Raw genomic sequence first — 13,099 nt, 5'->3', positions numbered from 1 at the left:
GTATGGATGGACAAGATTGATGGATGGACAGAGGACAGACAGACAGACAGACAGACAGATATCCAATCCAATCCACATTTATTTATAAAGCACTTTAAAAACAACACTGTTGACCAAAGTGCTGAACACAGTCCATAAAATAAAACAACGAAAAGATAGATAGATAAAGGGATGGACGGACGGACAAGATGGATAGGTTAGGTTGATGGATGGATGGATGGATGGATGGATGGATGGATGGATGGATGGATGGACGGATGGACAGACGGATGGGTGGACAAGACATATGCATAGACGGACAGATGGGTGAACAAGATGCATGGATAGACGAATGGACAAGATGGATGGACGGACAGACAGACAGACGGATGGATGGATGGATGGATGGATGGATGGATGGATTGACGGACGGACAGACAGACAGACAGACAGACAGATAGAATGACAGACAAACAGAGTCTGAGACAGACAAGAAAGACTACATGGATGGACAGGCAGACAAGATAGATGGATGGATGGATTGACGGATGGATGGATGAATGGATTGACGGATGGATGGATTGACGGACGAACGGACAGACAGACGAACGGACAAATAGATTGACTGATGGACAGATAGATAGATTGACAGACGGACGGACAAGATATATGGGTGGACGGGCAAATGGGCAGACAAGATAGATAAATAGATAATTGGATAAATGGATGTACGGATGGACAAGATTGATGGATGGACGGAGGACAGACAGACAGACAGATAGATAGAATGACAGACAAACAGTCAGAAACAGACAAGATAGACTACAAAGATGGATGGATGGATGGATGGATGGATGGATGGATGGATGGATGGATAGATGGATGGGTGGGTGGACAAGATAGCAAACTGAGTGCAGACTAGCAAAGCCGGGGACAGCATCTGTTATTTTGCATACATTAGTTTGTTATGCCACTGGCGTCTCATTCCACTCCTGTCTCACAAAGGCTAATTGGAGTGATCCACATTAACACTAATGCTGCTTCCAACTTTGTTGAAACAACTGCAACAGGGTCTTTCATTTGCTCCGCTTTCTCCATTTTGAAGAATTGACGCTCTCTCGCTCCGTAACCAATTACAATGTTTATTTGCAAATTATGTTGTGGCATTTGAGCCACGAGTGATTCATTTAGCACATCTCTCTTCTTGGTTACAGGAGGGCTAAGTTGTTTTTTTACAGAACCTGACCTCTTTTTCGCCTCGCACTCGTCTAAAATTAATTAGTGGTTGTTGGTTATTTCCCGTCTCTTTTAACAGCGTTATTGACTGATTATGAAATCATGGAAGTTGGAGTGCATCAGCAGCGGGTTAGGGTTCGGTTTGTTTAAAACACTCTTTGAAGAGAAAATGGTGTAAATGGACTTTGGTGTAAATGGACTCCGTATTTTTGCGGTATGCACAAGGCTCTCCTGCTGTTTCGAACTGTCACGCATGCAGCGACTCTGACCTGATGGTGAACTTTCACAGATTAGCGCCAGAGCCCAGTGACCCGGCACCAAATGAGACCGGTTAACCTTCCTGTCAGGCTCAGATGAAAACACGCTAAATAAAGTGATGTAAATTAATCTAGTGCGCCTCAGGACAAGAGCACAGATTGCACGCATGTAAATCAAAAATTTGAAAAGTGAGGAGGAAAATGAAATCTTTTGTTGACAGGTTTGCAAAGAGGAATTTCAGATACAGTAGAAAATTATTTACTGTAATGTTTTGCCTTTTTATTTTGTGTATTGATGGACTATTTAAAATAGCTTTTGGATGAACCTGAATTCTGTCTGTCTGTCCATCTATATCTGTCTGTCTGTTTGTCTGCCTGTCTGCCTGTCTGTCTGTCTGCCTTCCTGTCTGTCTGTCTGACTGTGTCTATCTGCCTGCCTGTCTGCCATCCTGTCTATCTATATCGGTTTGTCTGTCTGTCTGCCTATCTATCTGTCAGTCTGTCCATCTGCCTTCCTATCTATCTGTCCATCTATATCTGTCTGTCTGTGCCTGTCTATCCACCTTCCTGTTTATCTGTCTATTTATATCTGTATTCCGGCCTGTCTGTGCCTATCTATCTGTCCATCTATATCTGTCTGTCTGTGTCTATCTATCTATCTGCCTGCCTGTCTGTCTTCCTGTCTATCTGTCCATCTATATCTGTCTGTCTTTGCCTATCTGGTAGTCTGTCCATCTGCGTTCCTGCCTATCTGCCAATCTATATATGTCTGTCTGTGTCTATCTATCTGTCTCTCTGTCTGACTTTCTGTCTATCTTTCCATCTATACTGTCTCCCCATCTGTCTGTCTGCTTTTGTGTCCATCTGTCTGTCTATATCTGTATGTCTGTCTTTGTATATCTATCTGTCTGTCTGCCTTTCTGTCTATCTTTACATCTATACTGTATTTCTCTCCCCATCTGTCCGTCTGTTTTCTTGTCTGTCCATCTATATCTGTCTATCTGTCTGTTTGCCTTCATGTCTATTTTTCATCTATACGGTATCTGTCTCCCTGTCTGTCTGTCTACTTTCTTGTCTATATGTACGTCTATATCTGTATGTCTGTCTGTGTATATATATCTGTCAGTCTGTCTGTCTGTCTGCTTTCGTGTCTGTCCATCTATATCTGTCTATCTGTCCGTTTGCCTTCCTGTCTATCTTTCCAGCCATACAGTATCAGTCTCCCTATCTGTCTGTCTGCTTTCGTGTCTGTCTGTCCGTCTGTATGTTTGTCTGTGTATATATATCTGACAGTCTGTCTGTCTGCCTTTCTGTCTATCTTTCCATCTATACTGTATCTGTCTCCCTATCTGTCTGTCTGCTTTCGTGTCTATCTGTCTGTCTATATCTGTATGTCTGTCTATGTATATCTATCTGTCAATCTGTCTGTCTGCTTTTGTGTCTGTCTATCCATCTATATTTGTCTATCTGTCTATGTCTATCTATCTACAGTTTTTACCTATCTACCTACCTGTCCATCCATCCGTCCATCCATCCATCCATCCATTTCGTTTAATCTGTATTGAATGTTTTAAGAATGCCTATTTATATCTATTGAACCTTCTTACATATAAAATTTGAGATCCCTTATCTCTCTACTTGTAAAATAGAATGTATTATTTTTATTAATAATTAATAATATCATTAAAAATTGGACACTGGTGAAACATCTATTGCAGCATATTGGCACTTTTGTCAATTTGAAACATGCATTTTTCCTGCATAAATGTTGTACCGGCTTCTTTCAGCAGGTGTAAACTATTAAAGATATCCAAGCCAAACCAAGTGTGATTAATCTTCTCTGCAACCAGTCATAGCGCCTCAAATGTCACATGACTTTTTTCTCCAGCGCTAAATGGCTTCATTGCATTTTATTGCATTTCGAGCACAATTGTTTGTATAAGAAAACCATTCATAAATAGAGAAGAATATGTAATGAGAAATGGCCATCTGAATAATAGAGTGTGTCAAAAGAGCAGGATGAACACGCTTGTGAGGAAATCTTTTACAAGCCTCTCATTGTCCTCTGAAGGTTAACTTCTTTATGCTCTGCTGTGACGTGGCTAGAATGTTAAATAAGCTTGTGGGAGTTTCACATTGTCACCGGAGCATCTGGATGAAGTTAATCTCCTGGGCCGTTTGAGCAGCATTAGCCCACTGAACCTTCTAACCATGCGCTGATGCTGTGGCGATTTTCCCTTACAAATTATTTTGCCCCCATAGTTTATGCAGCTAGCCAACACAAACATCCACAGTGCTAATAAAATCATACAATTCTTTATTTGTGGTATTTTATATTCTGAGATAATTACATTATATACAGTAGATCTGTTTTTTTAAGTCTTTCTAGATTTTTATATTAAAGTTTTAGAAAAAGCATAAAAAGTGAAATTTTATTTTTTGTAACAATTTTGTAACATTTCGAGATTCAAGTTATATAATTATAAAAGTGTTTTTCTACAATCATAAAAATGTACAAAAACATTAATTTTTATAAAAATTCTTAAATCAATGTGTATTTTCTTGATGAGCAAAATAACCTAAGAAAATAAGTCTAGTTTTTTTTTTAAGTCTAAGATTTTTTCTCACCCCATTGGCAGATATTTTTGCTTGTTTTAAACACAAATTCACTTGATTGTACATTTTTTGTCTAGACTAGACTTATTTTCCTTATTAAGAAATTTTAATTTAAGAATTTTTAGACATTTTTACTGAAAACCAGACAAAAATACTAAGTAAGAAAGTTATTTGTTGCAGTGTAGTTCAGATAGGGAAAATTTTGTTTTGATTTTCTAATCCTCACGTTGTTCTAAATCTGTAAGTTTTTTTCTGATGAACACAAAAGAAGATATTTTGATAAATGATAATAAGCACACAAAAAATCTGCCAATGGGGTAAGCAAAGAAATCTTGAAGATTTTTCTTAAACACTAAATTCAAGAAAAATTCAAGATTTTTTTTCTTAAAAATATTCAAGAAAAATCCATTGGGATTTTTTTTTGCTTGTTTTATGCACAAAATCACTTAAAACTACACTTATTTTCTTAGGTCATCTTGCTAATCAAAAAAGCATCTTATTTTTAATAATTTTTTGATAGTATTTTTGTCTTGTTTTAAAAAATAAGAAATGTTTTTCTTGAAAATCATTTTTGCAGTGTATGCTTACAATCATTTATCAAAATATCTCATTGCAAAAAAATGATTTTCAAGAAAATAAAATCTTAGTATTTTTGTCGTGCTTTTTAGTAAATATATCTAAAAAGTCTTATATTAAGATGCTTTGTGCATAAAACAAGCAAAAAATCCCAATGGGGTAAGCCAATGGGGTACATTTTTCTTGAATTTTTCTTGAATTTAGTGTTTAAGAAAAAAATTCAAGATTTTTTTTTTGCTTACTCCATTGGCAGAATTTTTTATTTTTTGCTTGTTTTATGCACAAAATCACTTACATTTGATATTTTTGGTCTATAAATTAGACTTATTTTCCTAGGTATTTTTGCTCATTAAGAAAATACATCTTAATTTAAGAATTTTTAGATATTTTTACTGAAAACCAGACAAAAACACTAAGTAAGAAAGTTATTTGTTGCAGTGTAGTTCAGATAGGGAAAATTTTGTCATAATTTTCTAATCTTCATGTTGTTCTAAATCTGTATGATTTTTTTCAGATGAACAAAAAAGAAGACATTTTGATAAATGATAATAAGCACACAAAAATATCTGCCAATGGGGTAAGCAAAAAATCTTGATCATTTTTCTTAAACACTAAATTCAAGAAAAATTCAAGAAAAATTTGCTTACCCCAGTGGACGATTTTTTTTTTTTTTTTTTTTTGCTTGTTTTATGCACAAAATCACTTAAATTAGACATTTTTGGTCTGAAAACTAGACTTATTTTCTTGGGTCTTTTTGCTCATCTAGAAAAAGCATCTTAATTTAAGAATTTTTAGATATTTTTACTGAAAACAAGACAAAAATACTAAGAATTTTTTTCTTGAAAATAATTTTTTGCAATGCTCCTTCTTCATTTTTCACAATACTTCCATAATATTTGTTTTCCTACTATGGAAGTCAATGATTACAGCAGCTGTGTGCTTACCATCATTTATCAAAATATCTTATTTTGTGTTCATCAAAATAAAAAAACTCATACAGTTTAGAACAACATGAGCAATAGAAAATGATGATAGAATTTTCATTTTTGGGGGAACTATCCCTTTAACTTTTAAAAAAGTGGACCATAGGAAATTAGTGGCATTGTTTTTATGTGCTTATCTTCTAAACTGTGTTCATGACTCCTGATGATGCCTTTAAAGCAATGAGACCACATGCTTCTCATAGCGTAACTAGCTCTGGCATAATATTTTACAATACTCGCAGATAGCCAGGCATTTGTAAAGACCCAGGACTATGAGCAGATCTTTTAGGGTTGTGTAAAATCTATAGTGTAGGTGTTTGCAAAAAGCAGAACTTTAAATTCCATCTGTCTGATAAATATATAAAGTTGATGGTTATGGAAGATAAATTGGGTAAAGAATTCAGTACAGTATACTGGATGTAAAAGCAGAAGGGTCTTGCGACATGCAGCCGAATGTGGCTGTTAAATTGCAAAACGTCAGTATAGTCAAAAATGTCGCAATGTATTTTATAGCCAGACATTTTCTGTGTGCTAGTCTTGGCCTTTTTGTTGTTTTCGCTTGGAACAAATGGCATCTCATTTTCTTTCTCGGCTCTCAGGAAAAGCTGAGGGTTACATTTCAATGGCAAACTTGAAAATGCTTCCTCTATCTCAGAGGACAACATTGGTTTCACAGTGCACTGTCAGTTTGATATGGCACTGAATATTTTGTAGTGATTTTACAATAAGTTGTTGCTTTTACAGCATGCACTGCAATTGAAACATGAAATAGCTAAAACTAAAAATAGCCGCTTACTGCAACGTTTCCCCATGCAAACCTGTAGCTGCCAGGAGGCAAACGCTGTTTTCCAAAACATTACTGCTGCTTTGTCATGGTTGAATGGCTAATCTGGTATCTTTTTCTGTTTGTTTGCTATAGGGAAACATTTCCCCGGCTAAAACACGTGAGTCACAGACTGTCGTGCACCTTATTAGATTCTGAAGGCACAGTTGGCTTCGAGTCACATGCTTGGGGTCAGTTCTGTCAAACGGTTATGTTGCTCTAGCGGTTTCAACATTTAAATGTGGTTACGATTGAATGAATTTCATAATCCTCTGTCTGAACCCAAGTGTGTACCAGATTTCGGATTTCCTTCGAGGGGTTCAGTTATGAATATTATGAGCAAAGTATTGCATTGCTTGGCACACAGATACAGTAAGAAGGGAAGGGCCTTTGTTGATAAGTCAACGTGCACCTTCCTAGATAGATAGATAGATAGATAGATAGATAGATAGATAGATAGATAGATAGATAGATAGATAGATAGATAGATAGATAGATAGATAGATAGATAGATAGATAGATAGATAGATAGATAGATAGATAGATAGATAGATAGATAGATAGAGATAGATAGATAGATAGATAGATAGATAGATAGATGTAGTAAAGGCACGTATAGGCAAGTAGTAAATGATGACAACAAAGTTTAAAGGAAAACATTTTTTTAAAAATTTACTATGTTCTTACCTCAACTTAGACGAATTAATACATACCTGTTTTTATTCAATGCGTGCACTTAATCTTTGTATAGCGTGTCATGAATGTGTAAGCATTTAGCTTAGCTCCATTTATTCTTTAGGATCCAAACAGGGATGAATTTAGTGCTGCAAACTAAGCGCTCTTCCGCCATACAATATAGTTCTCATTTTTATCCACTTAAAAAATCGCCACATTTTATTTTGTGTCACAATACTTACTTGTGTAACTACTCATGTAACAGTCTTTAAATATGGAAAACGTGGAAATGTTTGGTGGCTTCTAAATTCATCCCTGTTTGGATCCTAAGGAATGAATGGGGCTAGGCTAAATGCTAACGCATTTACAACACGCTGTACAACGATTAAGTGCACATATTGAAAAAATACATGTATGTATTAATTTGTCTAAGTTGAGGTAAGAACATAGTAAAATATTGAATAATGGTGGTGTTTTCCTTTAACAAAAGTAAGTATGTGATTAATCGTGAAAATTATGTGATTTATCTGATTAGAAATTTTAGGTGATTGACCCCAATTTTATTATAATAAAAAATAGACTTCAAAACATTATTTATTGTATCGGATATCTCATATTGGATTATTAAGCAAGTTATCACATATCACATTTTCTTATTTAGCCCTAATGCTGTTGGTGAAGTTTGCCAAAGATCGAACTTTTCTTGGTTTGTGATGGAAATGTTCGGCCACAATAATTACCATTTTGCATCCGTCATTTTGGTTACATCCCTTTATGGGGGCTATGTCCTTGATATGAATGCTGGAGCATTGATGAATTCAGGGTAGATTCGAAGACCTTAAAGCTTTGATTTTGTTCCTTGGGTTCCTACTGTGCAGTTCTCTTTAGCTTTTTGAATTTGACTTCTGAGTTTGTATTTTAGTTTTATTCCCTCTCACAACTGTTTTGATACATTTGTCACAGTGGGGATATTTACCAAGAAGTACAATTTTTCTAAAGTAGAAGACCTCATGCCGATTCACAGATTTGGTGACAGTGACAGTCTAGACATTTTGCATTTTGCCTAAATGATTGGCATAGCAATATGAAAAATAAATGCCTAAATTTCTTTAAATTTGAAGATACAGTCAAGTTTTCCAGCTAGGTTTGTGCACATACCTCATCTGGCAAATAATGAAAAAGAGTTCTGGTCTATAGTCTATTCAGTGTTGAAGGTTTATAGGGTTTTATATCTAATCATGACCTGTGGTGATTGGTTCTCACAGAGTAGCCCTGCTATCATCTTATTACTGAGAGCAGGCTGGCCGCTTGGCTATAGAGTTCAATACATCAGTTAGATGCTTTAGGCATGACTCTTATCAGAGATCAGTACTGCATGCACAGGGCTGTACACACTTGTGGAGAAATCTATTACGTTTAAGCAAAATAAAAAAGAGGCCTACTAGGAAACCGGTTGTTAGAAGTGGAAGTTAGTTTAAAATTTTTATCCGCAAATGGTCCTTTACATTATGCTGATAACGGCACTGTAACCGCTTCACCTTTCGTATCATTCAGCCACCTAGTGAATGGAGGTCCTAAACAGGCTCATCTCTGAATGGAAAAACACAGACGCCCTTTTTTTAAACACTCTCTGTGTGTCTCATTAGTTTACTAGCTCATAAATCAGTCTGTGAATCCCCAATCGGAAGTTATTATTCCGTCAAAGATCTTGGATGTTACGTTAAAGTTAATGGGAGTAATGTCTTGTCACATCGTGTGGACGATTAACACTTGGAACGAGGAATATAAACACTCGTTTTTTTCTGGAGCTATATCTCTTATCAGAACGCGAAAACACCGTGGAACTGCAGGTAAGCACCGCAGCTTTTAATTGTGTACATTGACATTTACTTTATCGTGACGTGACTATTAAAACATGTTATGAGATATCGCCACTGATATATTTATAAGCAGCATGCAAAAACATCTCTCTGACACTTATAAAAAAAACGTTTTATATAGTACTGACAAGAACAAAGTTTAATAATAATAATCGAGTGCTCGTATCACGTTAAGAGTAAATGAGAAAGCAATAGTAACGTTATACAAGTATAGTTTTATTAACTTTTACCTCGCGCCAAAACAATAACAACACAAAAGACACTAAATATGAATAAAAAACAAGTAATAGTTTTATCATGACACCAAATACTGCTGATTTGATCTCATTTTGACGATCATAAACAAACAAGGCCAACATGAGAGACAGGGAATCCCTGTCAGAGATGTAGCCCAGAGAGGGCGGTGGTCAGCGGGGCGAGTGAACACTGACGTCCGCTCATGCTTTGGTTCTCATTCGTACCGAATCTCACTAAGCAAATGATCAAACAGGCGCTATCTTTACTAATCGACTGCAGATTTAAATATAATACATATACATTCTCGACTGAACTAATCTTAAAACTACACTTTGTGACCAAGAAACGGTAATATAAAGTAACGGCTTTTCCGTCTATTGAGTTTTTATGAGATTCAAAGCAGCCGAAAGTGTTACCTGTCATTCTGGCCGCCCTCAAATCCGTGGTGGAAGAAGTAGTTCTCAAACAAAGAGGCTTTTAAAATAACTCCGTTTTTGTTTTCTAGTTTTCGTTTTTCAAACGTGTGCCGTCGAACTGTTTTATAAAAGCAATATCGCTCTCGGAGTCGTGTGATATAGCTCTATATCATCACGGCTGTGATGATATAGAGCTATATCACACTCCTACTCGAGCGATATTGCTTATATATATATATATATATATATATACAAAGATTGTTGTTTGTTAGCGAAATTTAAGGATGTATCAATGGTATTTTTGATACCGTTACATCCCTATAAAAGACAGATCAGCTGTACAGATTCTTTCCGAATAAGCCTGAGCTCCTGGACGCGTACAGCGGGAGGAGCGAAACACTAGCAAGCGACTTATGACCTGGGTCCCTGGGACCGCCCCATTTCAAGAAATCCAGCATTAAACAACACAAACACGAACAACTCCACTGCTACAAAGATTAACAAGCTATATGCTTTTTTTTCAAAATGTTGGGTTCATTGGGAAGCTGAACATCCTTAAATTTCGCTTACAAACAACAACACACTTCTTCGGTGATGTTGATTTCGTGTCAGCTCTTGGTTCAGGTGTGCGTGCGCTACTTCAGTTAAAGTGCCCATTTGAGGACTTCCACTGTACCTTCTGCACCGAAATTGCCCATAAAAGAAATAAAGCAAGATTGTTACGTATGAATATATCATGTTAAACAAAAAAAAACAATTTCCAAACTTATTCGAACTCTGGCAAAGTGCATTTCACTATTTCACCTGCGCATTCAGATCTTAATGATTAATGGACAACGTTGGCTTGCGGTCCTCGAAGGGAGATCTGAACCTTCAGAAAAAGTGAACCTGATGCTGGGGCTTGAGCCCCAAGTTCAACCCCCACAACAGAATTGTACGGCGTAAGTAAGAGAGTAGTGAAGGGGGAGATGGGGAGGAGGAGGGATGCCAGAAGAATTGCAGCTGGACACAGAGGCCCGAAGGCTGCCTTACAATATATACGCCCATATGGATGATTGACAGGTCTAAATGTTTTGGCTCCTCCTGAACCTATGTTTAGAGGTACATTTGTACAGTTCAAGTACATTTATGATTTTCACAAAAATTGAATGCCTTCCAGAAAATGTTCTTCTGTAAATATATAAACATACAATATATCAATGAAACAAAAAAATATTTTACCTTTATTTGTTCTTTTTTTTGATCACCTCTCAAATATGGGTAGGTTTCTTCAAAATGCCAATCTATAGGATAATTGCGTTTTTGTGAAGCATCAAAACATACACAGAGTTTGAACTGTTTGCCCTAAGGGGATACTTCCGGGTTTTATAAGCTGGGTAAGATCTCTACCTGGTGGATAATAGCGGAAATGTGAATTGCCGTAAAAATTCGTTATTGGCAGGGAAGCATTATCTCTAATAACGGGGAAATAGTTACTTTTGTTTATAAGTCAGAATGCATGAAATAGCTTTTAACCCCACCCCCTTAATAGATATTTGATGTATGACCACAAATTGAAGAACAAAAACTAAGGTTGTGTCTTAACATACTCCCAGTACTGTAAGTACACTGTGTAAAACGGTTCAAGTGCACAGGTATTTTTCACACCTCATCTAAAAAGCTGCCATGTCTTCGTGTTTTCGGGGTTTTTTTATACATTGACTTATGATGCAGATAAATCTGAGTTTATGGTGCGTTACAGACAACTCAGATTATTCAAACTAGAAATAAACATCTGGAATGGCACTTGAAGTTAGATATCCGACGTATGAGCTCCATGCAGATCGATCTACACCAACAGTGGCGGTTCTAGACAAATTTCACTAGGGGGGCCAAGGAGGGGCCAGTGTTTAACCAGAGGGGCAGATTAATAAAGGGCAACAAATGATATTTAAAGATTATAGGGGTGGTTACAGGACTTGGTCTTAGTTTAATTAGGAAATATAACATGTTTTAACAAACATGCCTTAACAAAAACATTAATTGTGTGCATTTTGAAGCAAAACAAAGCGCACTCGTGTATTTTAAAGCTGCGGTCGGCAACTTATTTTATCATATTTTTTGATGATATTCACTGAAACCAACACTATGCTCCGATAGAACAACATCAACTAGACTGTTTAAGAAAAAAACCCGCGCTTCTAGCTCCACCTGGAGCCTGTTATTTGTTTTGCAAAAATCCACCGCTCCCGGTTCATTTGGTCCAATCAGCGCAGGCTGGTTCATTTGGTCCAATCAGCGCAGGGCTGTGTAAAATCTGCCTGTCAATCACAGTACCTGCACGCGCCACAGATCCCCATCCCCCTCGCGCGCGTTACAATATCACGTGCATCCGCCTGAATTCATAGTTGTTTTGGTTTGAACAGCGTGATGGCGGAGAGAACTTTCAGTAACAAACTTCCGATTTCTCGGTTAACAACTAGAGCTAGGAAAACAATCAATGAAAAGAAGGAAACAAAGATAGAAAGCGACTGTGGCCGTATTAAAACTAGGATCAATATCGGACCGGCATTTGAAAGGAATCTACGAGATTTCAAGCTGGATGCAGAGCTTGCCACATTTCTTCTCAACAGGTAATTGTGCTTTATCAACCATTGATTGTATTTCGGGGTGTTATGTAAGTAATCTTAGTATTCTTGCTAAGTATGCGTTCACAATAATACTTTTGCACACGCGCTGACGAGAACGTGCTCTGAGGGAGGTTGCTTGGAGGTAGTGGGGGAGGGACATGAAATTGTAAACATTTGGAAACTGCTCAATCCTCCAGAGTTGCCGACGGCAGCTTTAAAATATGGCAGTGCAAGTTGTTTTCAGTTTGGACAGCTCTTACATTTATTTTAGTCTAGGACTAGTCTAATCCCTGTCTGGGAAACCGCCCCCTAACTATATTTTACTTTACAATCATATAAACATTTATTTTATACAAGAGTGAGTGCAGGTGCAAAATAGGAGCTGACCTCTCATCAGCTCCCTTGTTCAGTAGTCAGGGCACTGATTAGGGCTGTCTTAATCGCAAAATCCTTCAAGTGCCCTAAACGTTAGTTACCTAAAAATTCCATGCAACGCAAAAACCAGTGAGCATCGATGGTCCCTATGTTCCCTTACTGGAAATCACGCGACCTTTTCTCCAATCGAAAATCACACAAACCTACTCAATAAACTTTATGAAATGCAAACTTTTATAAAGACAAACGTTTGTTTTAGTTTTAATATAAACACACATCGCTAGACAGTTAGGGACCACAATCTACTCAATATTTAAAATAAAATGTATTTTAAATTGTAAATATTTTTATATGTAACATTTAATATTATTCCTCCAATTTTATGTACTTATATGTAAGAGCATAATTTTCACAATGTACTGTTTAAAAAAGTCAGC

General features: G+C 36.7%; 1 protein-coding gene across 1 annotated transcript in view; it reads left to right on the top strand.

Moving 5' to 3' along the window:
* Positions 1-13,099, top strand: part of LOC129445034 (receptor tyrosine-protein kinase erbB-4) — a 200,894-nt gene that overhangs the window by 62,299 nt on the left and 125,496 nt on the right. The gene's annotated exons all lie outside the window — the stretch shown is intronic.

The sequence above is a fragment of the Misgurnus anguillicaudatus genome, chromosome 3 (genome assembly GCF_027580225.2).
Source record: "Misgurnus anguillicaudatus chromosome 3, ASM2758022v2, whole genome shotgun sequence".
Classification (NCBI taxonomy): Eukaryota; Metazoa; Chordata; class Actinopteri; order Cypriniformes; family Cobitidae; genus Misgurnus; species Misgurnus anguillicaudatus.
This window is presented reverse-complemented; position numbering and strand designations above follow the sequence as displayed.